The sequence below is a fragment of the Papio anubis genome, unplaced genomic scaffold (assembly GCF_008728515.1).
Source record: "Papio anubis isolate 15944 unplaced genomic scaffold, Panubis1.0 scaffold82, whole genome shotgun sequence".
NCBI classification, from domain to species: Eukaryota; Metazoa; Chordata; class Mammalia; order Primates; family Cercopithecidae; genus Papio; species Papio anubis.
In genome coordinates, this window is record NW_022168425.1 from 170,124 (window position 1) to 185,301 (window position 15,178).

Sequence of the window (15,178 nt, forward strand, 5' to 3'; positions counted from 1 at the left end):
CAAACTCCTGGTCTCAAGCAATCCGCCCGTCTCAACCTCCCAGAGTACAAGGATTATAGGTGTGAGCCACTGCACCCAGCCCAGACTTTGAGTGAATTTCGATTGTACATATAATGGTTTATTTCTTTTTTTTTTTTTTTTTCTCAATCTTCTTGTTTTCTCTTTAATTCTCTTTAAAGGAATGAAAAAAAATCTGTATGTCCTATTCAAATGCCATACATTGGTCTTAGGGACTGGAACTGAAAATTTTTTTTTTCTATTATTATACTTTAAGTTCTAGGGTACATGTGAACAACATGCAGGTTTGTTACATATATATACATGTGCCATGTTGGTGTGCTGCACCCATTGACTCATCATTTACATTAGGTATATCTCCTAATGCTATCCCTCCCCCCTACCCCCTCCCCACAATAGGACCCAGTGTGTGATGCTCCCCTTCCTGTGTCCAAGTGATCTCATTGTTCAATTCCCACCTATGAGTGAGAACATGAGGTATTTGGTTTTCTGTTCTTGTGATAGTTTGCTGAGAACGATGGTTTCCAGCTGCATCCATGTCCCTACAAAGGACACGAACTCATCCTTTCTGATGGCTCCATAGTATTCCATGGTGTATATGTGCCACATTTTCTTAATCCAGTCTGTCACTGATGGACATTTGGGTTGATTCCAAGTCTTTGCTATTGTGAATAGTGCCGCAATAAACATACGTGTGCATGTGTCTTTATAGCAGCATGACTTATAATCCTTTGGGTATATCCCCAGTAATGGGATGGCTGGGTCAAATGGTATTTCTCGTTCTAGATCCTTGAGGAATTGCCACACTGTCTTCCACAATGGTTGAACTAGTTTAAAGTCCCATCAACAGTGTAAAAGTGTTCCTATTTCTCCACATCCTCTCCAGCACCTGTTGTTTCCTGATTTTTTAATGATTGCCATTCTAACTGGTGTGAGATGGTATCTCATTGTGGTTTTGATTTGCATTTCTCTGATGGTGAGTGATGATGAGCATTTTTTCATGTGTCTGTTGGCTGCACAAATGTCTTCTTTTGAAAAGTGTCTATTCATATCCTTTGCCCACATTTTGATGGGGTTGTTTGTTTTTTTCTTGTAAATTTGATTGAGTTCTTTATAGGTTCTGGATATTAGCCCTTTGTCAGATGAGTAGATTGTAAAAACTTTCTCCCATTCTGTAGGTTGCCTGTTCACTCTGATGGTAGTTTCTTTTGCTGTGCAGAAGCTCTTTAGTTTAATTAGATCCCATTTGTCAATTTTGGCTTTTATTGCCATTGCTTTTGGTGTTTTAGACATGAAGTCCTTGCCCATGCCTATGTCCTGAATGGTATTACCTAGGTTTTCTTCTAGGGTTTTTATGGTTTTAGGTCTAACATTTAAGTCTCTAATCCATCTTGCATTAATTTTCGTATAAGGAGTAAGGAAAGGATCCAGTTTCAGCTTTCTACTTATGGCTAGCCAATTTTCCCAGCACCCTGTATTAAATAGGAAATCCTTTCCCCATTTCTTGTTTTTGTCAGGTTTGTCAAAGATAGGATGGCTGTAGATGTATGGTATTATTTCTGAGGGCTCTGTTCTGTTCCATTGGTCTATATCTCTGTTTTGGTACCAGTACCATGCTGTTTTGGTTACTGTAGCCTTGTAGTATAGTTTGAAGTCAGGTAGCGTGATGCCTCCAGCTTTGTTCTTTTGGCTTAGGATTGTCTTGGCAATGCGGGGTCTTTTTGGTTTATTTCTTAATGTGAGTATATACAGTATATTCTTTTTGTAAGTTTCTTTATGTCTAAAATATTTCAGAACCATAAATGTTTCTATGACTAGTTCTGATTATAAAAATGATTTGTATCAATTAAGAGGTTGTGAAAAATATAGTTATGTCCAGAAATAAATATATAATTAATCAAGTAATCCTACTACTCATTAACTTAAAAAAAGGTATTGTGTTTGTATATTACCCCCATTATTCTCTGTATGCATGCATCATAATGTACATTCATTGCATGTGTATATTACCCCCATTATTCTCTGTATGCATGCATCATAATGTACATTCATTGCATGTGAGTCTAATATATTGAGACATTCAAGATTTGCCAGACAGCATGAATTGAGTTATTAAATGATTCCAAGTTCAAACTAAACTCTGACTCTCAAGTCACCATCCCTAACCATTGGGATATACAATCTTTTTCTCAATAAGTGCTGTGTTCAGCTCAGGGAAAGTATCTTCTAGACAAGGTCAAATCTGGCATTCAGTCCCCAGGTCTCCTGATTTCAGTCTGTTGTACAGAATACTCATCTTTATGCTTTTTTATTCTGTACTGTCTCCTTTCTGGGGTTCAAACAAAGGTTCCTATTCTAGTGTCACAATGGAAGGTAAAAAGGAAGAGAAGAACACATCAAATAAAAAGTAACAAAGTGATTATTTGATCCCAAACTTCCACCATTCTCAGGTATCTCATCCACAAAAAAATGTCACCAAAGGTGTTCTATAACATATAAGTATGTATGTTTCCTTTCCCAATGTTTCAAATTTAAATGATCTCTGTAGGAGGTTCATGTTTAAGTCTTTTGAGGAAGGTAAAACCAAGGGGAGACCAAATATATATTTATTGAAGTATTATGTATCAGATGGTTTCTTTAGTTTTGCTCATTTCTCCTTATAACACTCCTGTGAGGTAAATATCAATATGCTAGTTTTATTGATGAGCAAGGTAAGGTTCACTAAGTGTAACTCACTACCATAGCATCATACAATAGAAAAGAGTGAGTATTCTTCCCTCATCCCAACTTCATCACATTGCATAGCACAGAGATGGCATCTAACTTCCTACATAATATAGATGAGTGTGTGTGGTTCCCTCACATTCCCAAATACTCACTAAAATATAGTGATGCTATCCAGATTATGAAACAACATCCCTGTTAAAGATCAGAAGAGTTAAGATGGGAAGGAAGCAAACACTGGCACTGTCCATGACGTACCAAATACCGTGCCAGCATCTTGACAAAGATCTCCCCTTGAACACGTCATAATGCCATCTTGAGTGTAAGGATCAGGTATATGTGTGTTTGTGGTGAAACATGCAAAACAATACTATGTTTTGTTTAGGGAAGCTTTCATATGGAATAAAAGGATAAAGTCACATTTGCGAATTATAATCATTGCTTTCTGGATGCTGATCATCTATAGCAGAGAAGGAAGGAGATACAATTAGGGAGGAGTAAAGTTTTTCCTAAGCTGGACTGATTTCATAGTTCTCTCTGTTTTCTTATTGAAACATTTCACAAGTAGCAGATGTTTTAGGGGATATAGTTTTTATTATAAATACAGATATTCCCTGTTGATGTTTTGACTTATAATTTTTCAATTTTATGATAGTGTGAAAGTGGTACACATTCAATAGAAACTATACTTCAAGTTTTAAATTTTGATCTTTTCCTGGGCTAGAAAAATGCAGTATTATACTCTCTTGTGATGCTGGTTAGGGAGCAGCAGTGAGCTACAGCTCCCAGTCAGCCATGCAATCATGAGGATAAACAACTGAGACTCTACAGTGTACAGTGTTGCCAGCATTTTTTAATATTGTTTTGTGTTTTCACATCCCATCTTGTCTACAAATGCCCATTTTTGACCTACAATTATTTTCAACTTACAATGAGTTTATCAGGATGTAACTCCCATAGTAAGTCAAGCATGGGGTATGGAATATGTATAATCCATACTCTCACCTTAGCAAATGTTTAATATTGAGCCAAATGCAGAGGTTAAAAATATCAAGAGCCAGCAATCCCATCATAATAAAAATTAACATGGTACTAGATCTTTCTAATGATTTTTTTATACATGGATATATGCACATGTACTGTACATGCATTACAAATGCAATCATAAAGCTATTATAATTACATTACAGTACAGTATCCTGAGTTTTTTGTTGTTATTTTCAGTTTTGCTTTTATCTTAAGTACTAACATGTGGATGAAACATTCTGTGTACATGACAAAGTTAGATATAATCTAACTTTGCTTTTTAATGAACACTTTACAGCTGGCCCAGACCCAATTCCTTAACAATGCATTTGATTAGAAATGCCATACTTGTAGCATCTTAAATGATGTTATATGCCTGGGTCTACTCCAGAGCTTTCTTTAAACTTCTTTAACCTGCATGTCAACCACTCTGTCCAAAACTTATGAAATGATACGCTCAGAGAACATTGTACTACCTGGCAAAGTAATCCCCACTTTTTCATTCAGTCTTTGTATGCGTGACAGGAATAATAATAAAAGACATAAATGGTTACAGGGCACACAGTAGATGAATTGGTTGATATAGATCATGCAACCAGCAAGTAATGGTTCCCAGGGTCAAATCCCAGTCCTTCTCACTAATCACTGTTTCTATACTGAATGTCCTTCTGTGTTAGAACAGAGGCCAGCAGAGGGAAGAGACTCACCCCAAAAAACACAGTCAATTGATGGGTCAAGTAACTGGGGTACAAATCTGATGACTACTGTCTTCTGTCTAGCTGACTCATTATTATTCTTTGCTCTTCTGTACTATTTCTTCCTCCCATGGCTCAATAAGAACTCCTTCACCCACGTCACACTAGAAAGAAAATAAGAGAGCAGAAAGTACATGGAATCAAAGGAATGATAAGATAAAACCAGCATTCATTTATTGCTACTATATTTCTAAATGCTCTCTGTTTCAAATCTTCTATTTCATAGGGCACAATTATTTTCTCTTGGAACCAACAATCTTTCTTTGGAGAATGTACCCCAAAGATACAATTCGAAAAGACAAAAAGGCAGAAGCACAAGGTCATTCTTGGCAGAACAAACTGTAACAGAAGAAGACGAGAAATAAGACAGACGTCCACCAATAAAAGATTGATTGAATAATCTAAGGTGCATCTACATCCTAGGTTTCGATGCCAGTATAAACAAGCAAGGAAGATTCCCTCTCTCTACTGCTATGTAGTTATTTCCAGGATATACCATTAAGTGAACAAAGCAAAGTGCAGAAAAATGTGTAGAGCTGCTGTTGTCCCATACCATAGCCACTGGCCACTCATGGCTATTTAACTAAATTTAAATGGAATTTTAAATTCACTTCCACAGTCACACTTACCACATTTTAGGTGTTTAATAGTCACAAGTATCTAGTGGCTACTATGTTGGACAGTTTAGACATAGAATATTTTCACCTTTGTGAAATTCTATTGGACTCCACCAGTGTAGAATATGCCACCTTATATGTATGAAATAGGAGAAAACTAATAGAAACATTCTATTTGCTTATATTTTAAAAATTGGAAAATTTTAATGAAAATTGATTTAAAAAATCATTACCTATAAAGAGAAGGAAAAACAGCCCAGGATGGAAGCCAATAATGTCTTTTCTCTTAAAAATATAATATATATACACTGGCTCCATGCACTGGAAAGGTGAGAAACATGATAGACCCAGTAGCAATGAGCAACTCTAGTACCCGTATTGAATCCACTTAAAACATATCACACTGAAAGGAACTAGGTTATCTTAGACAAATGGCTGAGTCTAGGTCTGTGTAGCCATTCTACTAGATGAATCTGGACCAAACTATCATACCAGAGTACGTCAAAAAAGGCTCAGAAGCCAAGCTTAAGGGGCTCTCGCTGGACAAAGATGAAGCTATTTGAACATTAAATAAAATAATGACTACTATAGATTAAAACACGTTAAATATAAAAACTTCTACAGCTCATGATGACACTCTAAAAGAAAAATAAAATAAAACAAACAATATCAACTCATTGCTTGCCTTTGGAGAACCCTAGGGAAACAACTCATTGTTTTGAAAAGTGGAAATATTGCAAAAGAATTAGGCACTCATCCAACCCTTTCTATACATACTACCCCTCAGTGTAACCTAATGGTTTATGAAAGGAAGTTTAGTTAATAGAATAATTCCAGCTAATAAAGTAGAAAAAATTATAGAATTAGAATATCATCCTTTTATGACGTTTAATGATACAGAACCAAGCAACAATCCTTAGAAGCTGCAGAAAAATCGAGGTGAAAAAGGGATGGGAAATTTTATAATGGATGGATCAGCTTAACGATACTTGAACATAGTAATTAAAGTAATTAATCTTAACATCACAAGAGGAGAGACACTTAGACACAATGAGCCCCTTGTGTAACACTATAGGAATAAACACCACCACATATGAAGTACTTCTGACCAAAACAAATCTAAATTGAATCAAGCCTCTGAATCTAACACCAATTTTTTTACAATTTTTTAATTATACTTTTAAGTTCTGGGATACATGTGCAGAATGTACAGGTTTGTTACATAGGTATACACGTGCCATGGTGGTTTGCTGCACCCATTAAGCTGTCATCTACATTAGGTATTTCTCCTACTGGTAATATAAAAAGAAAAAAATACTTGGAATTTGATTTGGCAAACCTTTCTTCTGTAGCCAGTCCACCTCCATGTGGTTGATGCAGTTGACACTTCTTACCCTACAGAAGATTATTCAGCCTATCAGCCAATCTAGAAAATAAAATCATCAGGATCCATGTTTGGTGGTATAGGAACTATTAAGTTTATATTGGAACATTTTGCAAAACATGTTAAAATTAAGTTAAAATGAATGTGGCTTGAAATTAGGATTGTAAGATTTTGGATTTCAACTCAGTTTCCACAGAGAAGTTTGGTTGACCTAAATTTTAAATATGTTAGGAACAAGCCTCTGATGAACATCATTATATTCAAAGTTCTCTGTAGCTTCAGTTGTGAAAACAAATGGATGAATGGGTATATATTTTTAAAACATGTCTTTGGGATAAAAAGGCATTTTGAGTTCTTGGTTTTCAGGATGTTCTTTCTGGTATTCTCCAAATACATGCTTCTATAATATTATAAAGATAATGTCATTAACCTGTTAAAATGGGAATGTATTTGTCTATAGCTACAAGGTGAAAAGTGTTATGAATAATAATTTTAAGATGACAGATATTAAATAGTTCAATTATTATTGATAATAAGATTTTTTAAAAAAGAAAATATATGTCCATCCGAAAGAATGAACATGAACATTCATAACACCATTATTCATGTCAGAAACTGGAAAATGCACAAATCTCCATAACAGATAAATATAGTGTGAAATATCCAAATAATATAATACTTTACACCAATGAGAATAAGCAATCTATAATACAGACCACAATAAATATTAATTTCACATACATTATGTTGACTGAAAGAAGCGAGACATAAAAGAGCACATGCTGTATGATTCCAAGAATTTCTCTTCTAACCTCCCAATAGAGATTGGGGCAGGAGAGGAATATCAACAACTCATTTCCTTTTATTTCAAGGTACTTAGTGTCTTTTTATGTTATCTGTAGCTTAACCTCAGATAAGTGAAGCAACTTGCTTCTGAGCCCTTGAAAAGCGATTAACTACACATAAGATGAAAAGCGATTAACTACATATAAGATGAAAAGCGAATACTATATCTGATGGACAGGCAATGTGGTATGAGAGATTTGGGCAAGAATCCTAAATGGATGCTCAGTCTGCACCAAATCACACAGCAGTCACTGAGTCACCATGGTAACCATTCTGGTCAAGGAAAGCTGAGAAAAACAACCACTACCCCGAGCTTGTTCCTAATATGTACCAGGAACTAAATAGGATTGACATGATGCACAGTAATTAACCTCAAGTAGTCCTTACAATAAAAATTCCTGACAGCTTCAGTGACATACAAATGTATACATACTCACATACATACATGCTTGCTCACCCTCTCACCACTCCAAATCCCAGGAATTTATTGAGGTTGATTTACTGGTGGGTAAAGAAGTAAATCTAGCCAGGCATGGTGGCTTGTGCCTATAATCCAGCTACTCAGATGGCTGAGGTAAGAGGATTGCTTGAGGTCAGGAGTGTGAGAGAAGTCTGAACAACATAGCAAAATGTTGCCTCTGAAAAATGTTTTTAAGTTTAGCTGAGCATGGTGGCACACACCTGTAGTGAGTTACTCAGGAGGCTGAGGTGGGAGAATTGCTTGAGCCCGGGAGTTCAAGGCTGCACTGAGCTATGATTGCACCACTGCACTCCAGCCTGAGCCACACATTGCAACAAAATCATTTCTGACCACACATATAAAATTGAAAGCTACTAAACTATGTTCTTTTGGTGTGATTTCTGAAGATGACCTGTAGAATTATCTCTGGAACATTTTCTTCCATAGTTTCAATATATCGCCAATGACTTGTAAAAGCAGATACGGAAATACAGGTAAACACAGATTAAGGATCAAATACATTTTCCATCCTAGAGTAAGCTGTACTTTCAACCAAAAAAATCCCTCACTGATGTTAAACACTTGGTTGCTGATAGTACTGTGAAAATATAGTAATTAGCAATTGTGTTTAACAAATAAATCCATGTATGGCATCATCAAAAGTATGAAATATTTATGAATAATCTGTCCACAGATGTGCAGTGCCTGTACACTGAACACCACACATCATTGCTGAGAGAATTAAAGAAGACCTAAATAAGTGGAGGAGATACCATGTTCATGGGTCACAAACAATACTGAGAAGATTCAGTATTGTTAAGATATCAATTCTTCCAAAACTGATCTATAGATTCAGAGCAATTCAAGTAGAAATCCTATAAAAAATATTTTAAAGAAACCGACAGGCTGATTCTAACATTCATATGGACACATAAAAGACCTAGACTACTGTATTAGTCTGTTCCCATATTGCTAAAAACAAACACATGAAACTGGGTCATTTATTTTTTTAAAAAGGGGTTTTCGTGGCTCATAGTTCTGCAGGCTGTATAGGAACCATAGTGGCATCTGCTTCTGGAGAGGTCTCAGGGAGCTTAACTCATGGCGAAAGGTAAAGCAGGAGCAGATGTTTTACATGGCAGGGAAGGTGCTACACACTTTTAAACAACCAGATTTTATGAGAATTCTATTATGAGAACACCACCAAAGGGGGAAATCCACCCCCACGACCCAATCGCCTCCCACCAGGCCTCATAGCCAACATTGGGGATTACAATGTGACATGAAATTTTGGTGGGGACACAGTTCCAAACCGTATCAACTACGAAGTACAACTGTGATAAAGAACAAAATTAGAAGACAAACACTACGTGATTTCAACACTCCTTAGTAATCCAGACAGTGTGTTATTGGCATCAAGATGGATTAGTAGGTAAAAGGAACAGAATAAAGAGTCCAGATATAGACCCACAAGTATATGGACAACTGAGTTTTGACAAAGATGCAATGGTGATTCAGTGGAGAAAGGATCGTCGTTTCAACAAATGGTGCTGGGACAAGTGAATATTGACATGTACAAATATAAACTGTGACCCAGATATCACACTGTATACAAAAATGTATTCAAAATGGACCTGAGATCTAGATATAAAACTTGAAGCTATAAAACTTCTAGCAGGAAAAAAAAAAAAAAAAAAAACCAGGAGAAAATCTTTGTGACAATGGGTCAGGTGAAGATTTCATAGATGAGACACCAAAACTACAATCTATAAGCAAAGAAATTGAAAAATTGGACTTTCTCAAAGTTAAAAACTTTAGCTTTCCAACTACATGGTTGAAAAAAAATGACAAGTAAGTTGCTGACTGGGATAAAATGTTTGAAAATTATATATCTAACAAGGGACTTGTATCCAGAATATGTTGAAAATCTTAGTAAGAAGAAAACAGGCACACCAGTAAAGAAACAGGCAAAAGATTTGAATAGACATCCCACTAAAGAAGACATACAAATGTCATGTAAGCACATGAAATGATGTTCAACATCACTCACTGTAAGGGAAATGTAAATGAAAACTACAATGAAAAATGGTATAAACACTTGGAAACAGGCAGTTTCTTACAATGTTAATCTTACATCTACCATATGATCCAGCCATTGCACTCCTAAGTGTTTATTAATGAGAAAGAAAGCCTATTTCCATGGAAAGACTTATTCACAAATATTCATAACAGCTTTGTTTACAAGAGATCCAAATTGGAAATAATTCAAATATCCAACAACAGGTGAATGGATAAAAAATTACGATATAGCCATATACTGGAATACTATTCAGTAGGAAAATGAATGAACTATTGATATGTGCAACAAAATGGATACATCTAAAAATAAATTGGTGAATGAAAGAAGCCAAACCAAAAATCAAACACAAACAGAAAATCATTTCTATGATTCCATTTAAATAAATGTCTAGGATGTAAAACTTAATCTATAGTGACAAAGTATTGTGTTTGTCTGAGGGCAGGGCAATAGGAGGGATAGAGAGTCCTAGTAGTACAGAACTGAAAATCTTATGTCCTGGGAAACAATGATAATAATATTTAGGCCTAGCTGGTTATTTTAGGGGACATGGCTGGGTATCATTGTAATACAGCAAATTATATGGAAATTATTATTTTTCAAAATATGGAACTTTTGTATCTGACATTTTGACAGTTTTAATTAATACTTTGTACATTTCTGCCTTCTTAAAAAATTTATTATAGAATGGATAATAATGTGGTTACCACTGAAAAATGCATATTACAATCTCCAGTTGCTTGGAAGACCTTCTGACCTACTGTGTATTTCAACGCCCATCTGAGAGATACATGGGAATCACCGATGATTATTTATACAGGCAGAAAACATGTAAATTTATTTCAAATACATGTTAAACATCAAGTTGCTTCCCCAAATGAATTATTCATTGCTTTGTGACAACGAAAGGTATTTTTAACATTGGCCTCAAGGGCCGCTACAAAGCACATAGCTGCTGATGGAAGGAAATTCCACCTGCTAAACCTCTTCTCCAAAGATGGGATCAAAGGAGTTTCTCTACTTTTAGACTATTTTATAATCCTCACAGAGCTATTCCACAACATGCTTTTGTTAGGATCTATTAACTCACTTGTGCCAGGCATCATATCCCACCAGGGATGGAAGTCTTGGGGGTGTCCTTAGGACTGCTGCCCTTCAAATCTGAAGCAGAAGCTTCAGCAGCCATCAAGACCCAGATCCTCAAAGCCCATCTCCTTCATACACCTGTTATGAGTTCAATAACCTGATGAAGATCTGCACAGGGACAGAGAGAACCCAGCAATCCCTGTGCTTTCTTAGAGTAACAGTGTGCCAGGAACCATGCTAGGCACTGGGTCAGTGACCAGGGACACTGATACAATTGGGTAGTGATCATTACAACCAGAAGATACAATGGGTTTCTCACCAGGGCCTTTTCTTCTCCTTTCCTCATCTATCTCCTAACAACAAATCTGTAAAGGACTAAGAAGAGGCCTGAATTCACACAGGCATTCCTAATCGTGCAGTAACCACAGGGCTATGGGCTTGCACCTGTGTTATCACTGCAGCTTGCAGCAATCCTGTGGGTGAGCATAATTAGCCCCATTTTACAGAGGGGATGCTAGGCTCAGAGAGTCCTTACCTGTCTCATCCTCCCACGTCCCACCTTTACATAGAAAGTAGCTCCAGAACACCAGGAGCAGGACACCCCACTCACTGGGGCCAGAAGGGTCCCAGCTCTCTCCCTCATAAAACAGTGAGAGCAACTTGTTTCAAAGTGGGAGTAAGGGGACTTAGATCTGGGATTCCTTCATCTCCCCACATCCCAAGGCACTTCAGCTCCCACTGTGGGACACTCACACCCTCAACTGAGTTCCAAACACCTGAAGGCGGGACCCTGCTATTCTCTCCAGCCCACAGGGGTTTCTATTAAAAAGTCATCAAGGTCACAGTAATGACTTCTGGTTTCTGTGGCAACCGTGGTGCTCAGGCTTGTCCTCCACATCAGAAATGCTTCTGCACAGCCCTCTGTCCCCTTGCCTTCCTCAAAAACAAAACAAAACAAAACAAAACAAAAAAACTTCACTCTTCCACTCTTCAGGCCACCTCCTGAGAAAGCTTACTAATTAGAGGAACTAGCCTCAGTCAAGGGCGATTTGTGGAATTCTGCCCAACTTGGTGAAACAAAGCATCTCCCCATCGGCAGGAATATTGCCTGCTTTAAAAGTGACAGTAGTTGAGTACCATCACTACACAGAGACGCAGGGAGGTATCCTAGGGCTCCTCCTGGTGATGAGCTAACCCTCTGAGGATGATGTGTAAAACTTACACAACATGCTAAGCAGTTAGCTATCTGTGGCAGAAGACTAAGAGACTGTCTATAATCATGTGTGTAAATGATGTAGGAACACCAAGAAATGTCATTTAAGATATCTCAGTTATTTCAAGGTGGCAGGCGTATAATAATGTAATCATTTAGTAGGCAGAAATCTAGTCAACTGAAACATACATTGGCTCATTTTGGGGAATTCTTATCCACCATTCTTTTTTTTTTTTTTTTAGTAATAAAAATTTATTGAGAATTCCTGGGTTGGTGGTTATCTCCTCCTAGCCTTGAGGGAGGGAACAACACTGTAGGGAATCACTGAGAAATCACACACTGTCCCAACAGCCCCAGTTAACACAGGAAGGAGGAAAGTAATTCCCCAGAAAACGGGCTGGTCTTCAGTCTTCCTTAATCCAAGAGGGGTTCAGGGGACCGGTGTGGGGGACCATCGCATGATACTGGGGTGGGGTAGGGCTGTGCTGGACCCCTGGCTGGCTCCTCAAAAACTGGAGAAGCAGATCCACTTCCTCTGGGGGTGGAGTTCTTGGTGACAAGGCTCATTTCTTACCCTTGATGAGGCTGTCACTTCCTCTGGTGAAACTTTCATCCTGTAGGTTCAGCACGAGGTTGTCAGCCGTGAGATAAATATGATTCTGTGATGTGGCGATCGTCTTGGAGATGTTCTGGGCTGCTCGGATCTTACGAAGTTTGATGTAGCCAGGGTTCTTGCTCAGTGCTTCTCCAAGCATCTTGGCAGCCTCGGCCTCACCCTCGGCCTGCACAATTTTCTGCCGCTGTTCCTGCTTCGCTTTTTCTACCAAGAATTGGGCCTGATGGACCTCCTGCTGGGCCACTTGTTTGGCTTCTACAGCAGCTGTGTACTCTCTGCTACAGCTCAGCTCTGTGATGGCCACATCATCCAGGATAAGGCTGAAGTCCTTGGCCCTCTCTGTCAGCTCCCGGCGGATCAACAGGGATACCCGGGCCCGCTGGGTGATCAGCTGTGAGGCATTGAACTTGGCCACCACACTCTTGAGCATCTCGTTGACAATGGACGGCAACACTCATTCCTCATAGTTCAGCTCTAGGCGCTGGTACATGCTAGGAAGCTCCTGAGCATTGGGTCGAGACAGCACTTGCAGGGAGATATTCACCATCTGTAGGTCTTTGGAGCCTATAGGGAAGGAGATTTTTCGAGATCTGGCCTGAATGTCATAGATAATGGGATACTGGAACCAGGGGATCCTGAAGTGAAGGCCCTCGACCAGGATAGTGTCCTGCTGCACTCCACTGATCCAATTGAAGAAGATGGCTCTGTGCCCACCTTCCACAGTGAACACGGATTCACGGACACCGTAGGCCATGGCGCTGGTCCCCAGCAACAGCTTCAGTGCTGTGCCCATGCCCCGGGGCCCGGCGGACAGCCGTCCCGCCAAGTCCTTCAAGTTCTGGGCCATGTCTGATCTTGAGGCTGGCAGCACTGGAGGTCAGAAGTGGGTGCTGGCCCGCCTCTATCCCGCTCCAGCTTAGGTACTGCTTGTCCACCATTCTTAATATTTTCTTCTATGTGGAGAGACATCGATACCCAAAACACTTCTGGCCTCTTGATACACTCACTCCTCTATCACAGGAATGTCCCATCTAATTGGTGAGTTTGGAAGGAGAAACAGGTTGCACAGCCCAGGTCCTCTCCCTTTAAAACTCTTGGTTGTAACTTTCACTTAACCAAGTATATGTTCTGCTCTGCCCTCAGGGGTGGGGCTTACAATAGGTCCACAGCTCTACTCTCCTGTGTCTCGCTTGCTCCCCAACTATTCCTACAGTCTTGCTTCGCAATGCTTGGATCTTTAAGGGGCCCCCAAAATGCCCTCCAGCTCCAAGTCTGAGTTGTACACCAACTGAGAAATACGACAAAAGAATAAGAAGAACAATACATTGACTTTATTCCTTATAAAGGAGATACTGGAGAATGTGACATAGATTTGCTGGCACATAGGTTTCCTATGAACAAACCCCAGAATTGGACAGACTTATCCAGTGATACATTGGGACCATCACAGAAAACAAGGTCTGCATTGCATATCTATCTGCTGTCTGCTGAAGGAGCCCTGTCTGTGTACCTAAGGAAAGTGACTTCCTTTTTAAGGGCTATCCCTGTAGCAGGAGAAAATCTTTCAGTACACCTTCTTAGAGAAACACTTCTCAAAGTCAATAAATATACCTTGTACTCCTTGTATACTCACCAAGCAACCTGCAGAAGATACAGCTTTCCATATGGCTCAGGGAACAGTTTATATCAACATTCTCTCAATTTCTTAACACAAGTGATTGCATCGGAGGCTTATCCTATAGAGAGAGAGATTGGAATTATGTTCTAAATTGCAAGAATAGGTAGAAAAGCATATTTTATGAAAACCTCCCTTGAAAATCCCATCAAAAAGGAATTAATGGTATGTTCAGAAATATATACCCACACATAAACTAACACATAGACTATAGTCAAAATTATAACAAAGCCCCCCCGAGCCTTCACGATCTGTGATCTGAGAGCAGATTACAGAAAATGAAGAAAAGGTCACCAAAACCATAAGGTTTTAGATAACCACTTGTGCTTAACAAAATGTCCCCAAACAATAGCTATTTATTATCTCTCAGGATTCTATGAATTGACTGGGCTTTGCTGGGTGTTTTCTATTCTATGTGGTGTCTGTCACCTGGGGCTATAGTCATCAGCACGCTACACTTGCCTGGGACATCCAAGAGAGCTCACTCACATGGATGGCGAATGGTGCTGGCATCTGCTGGGAGCTCAGCTGGGGCTGTTGCATGAAGCACAGAGTCCTCCGTGAGTAGGACTGTCAGAAAAAACAGAATATACTCAGTCAAATTTGAATTCCAGATAAACAATGAATAATTTTTTAGTGTAAATGTGATGGTGACTTTATGTGTCAACTTGGCTGGGCCAC

The 15,178-nt window shown here is 38.7% G+C and overlaps 1 protein-coding gene and 2 pseudogenes across 2 annotated transcripts in view; all 3 read right to left on the reverse strand.

Moving 5' to 3' along the window:
* Positions 1–15,178, reverse strand: part of LOC100998165 (ras-related protein Rab-40A-like) — a 90,825-nt gene that overhangs the window by 15,458 nt on the left and 60,189 nt on the right. The window contains exons 10-13 of the mRNA XM_031662633.1: positions 14,987–15,067; positions 14,456–14,558; positions 6,480–6,566; positions 4,476–4,627 (exon numbers count right to left, since the gene is read on the reverse strand). The gene's annotated coding sequence lies outside the window, so the exon portion shown is untranslated. The remainder of the gene's footprint in view (positions 1–4,475; positions 4,628–6,479; positions 6,567–14,455; positions 14,559–14,986; positions 15,068–15,178) is intronic.
* On the reverse strand, positions 12,444–13,671 carry LOC116273528 (annotated as a pseudogene). The gene has a single exon (XR_004181847.1). The product of XR_004181847.1 is annotated as a prohibitin-2 pseudogene (transcript).
* Positions 13,267–13,687, reverse strand: LOC116273529 (annotated as a pseudogene).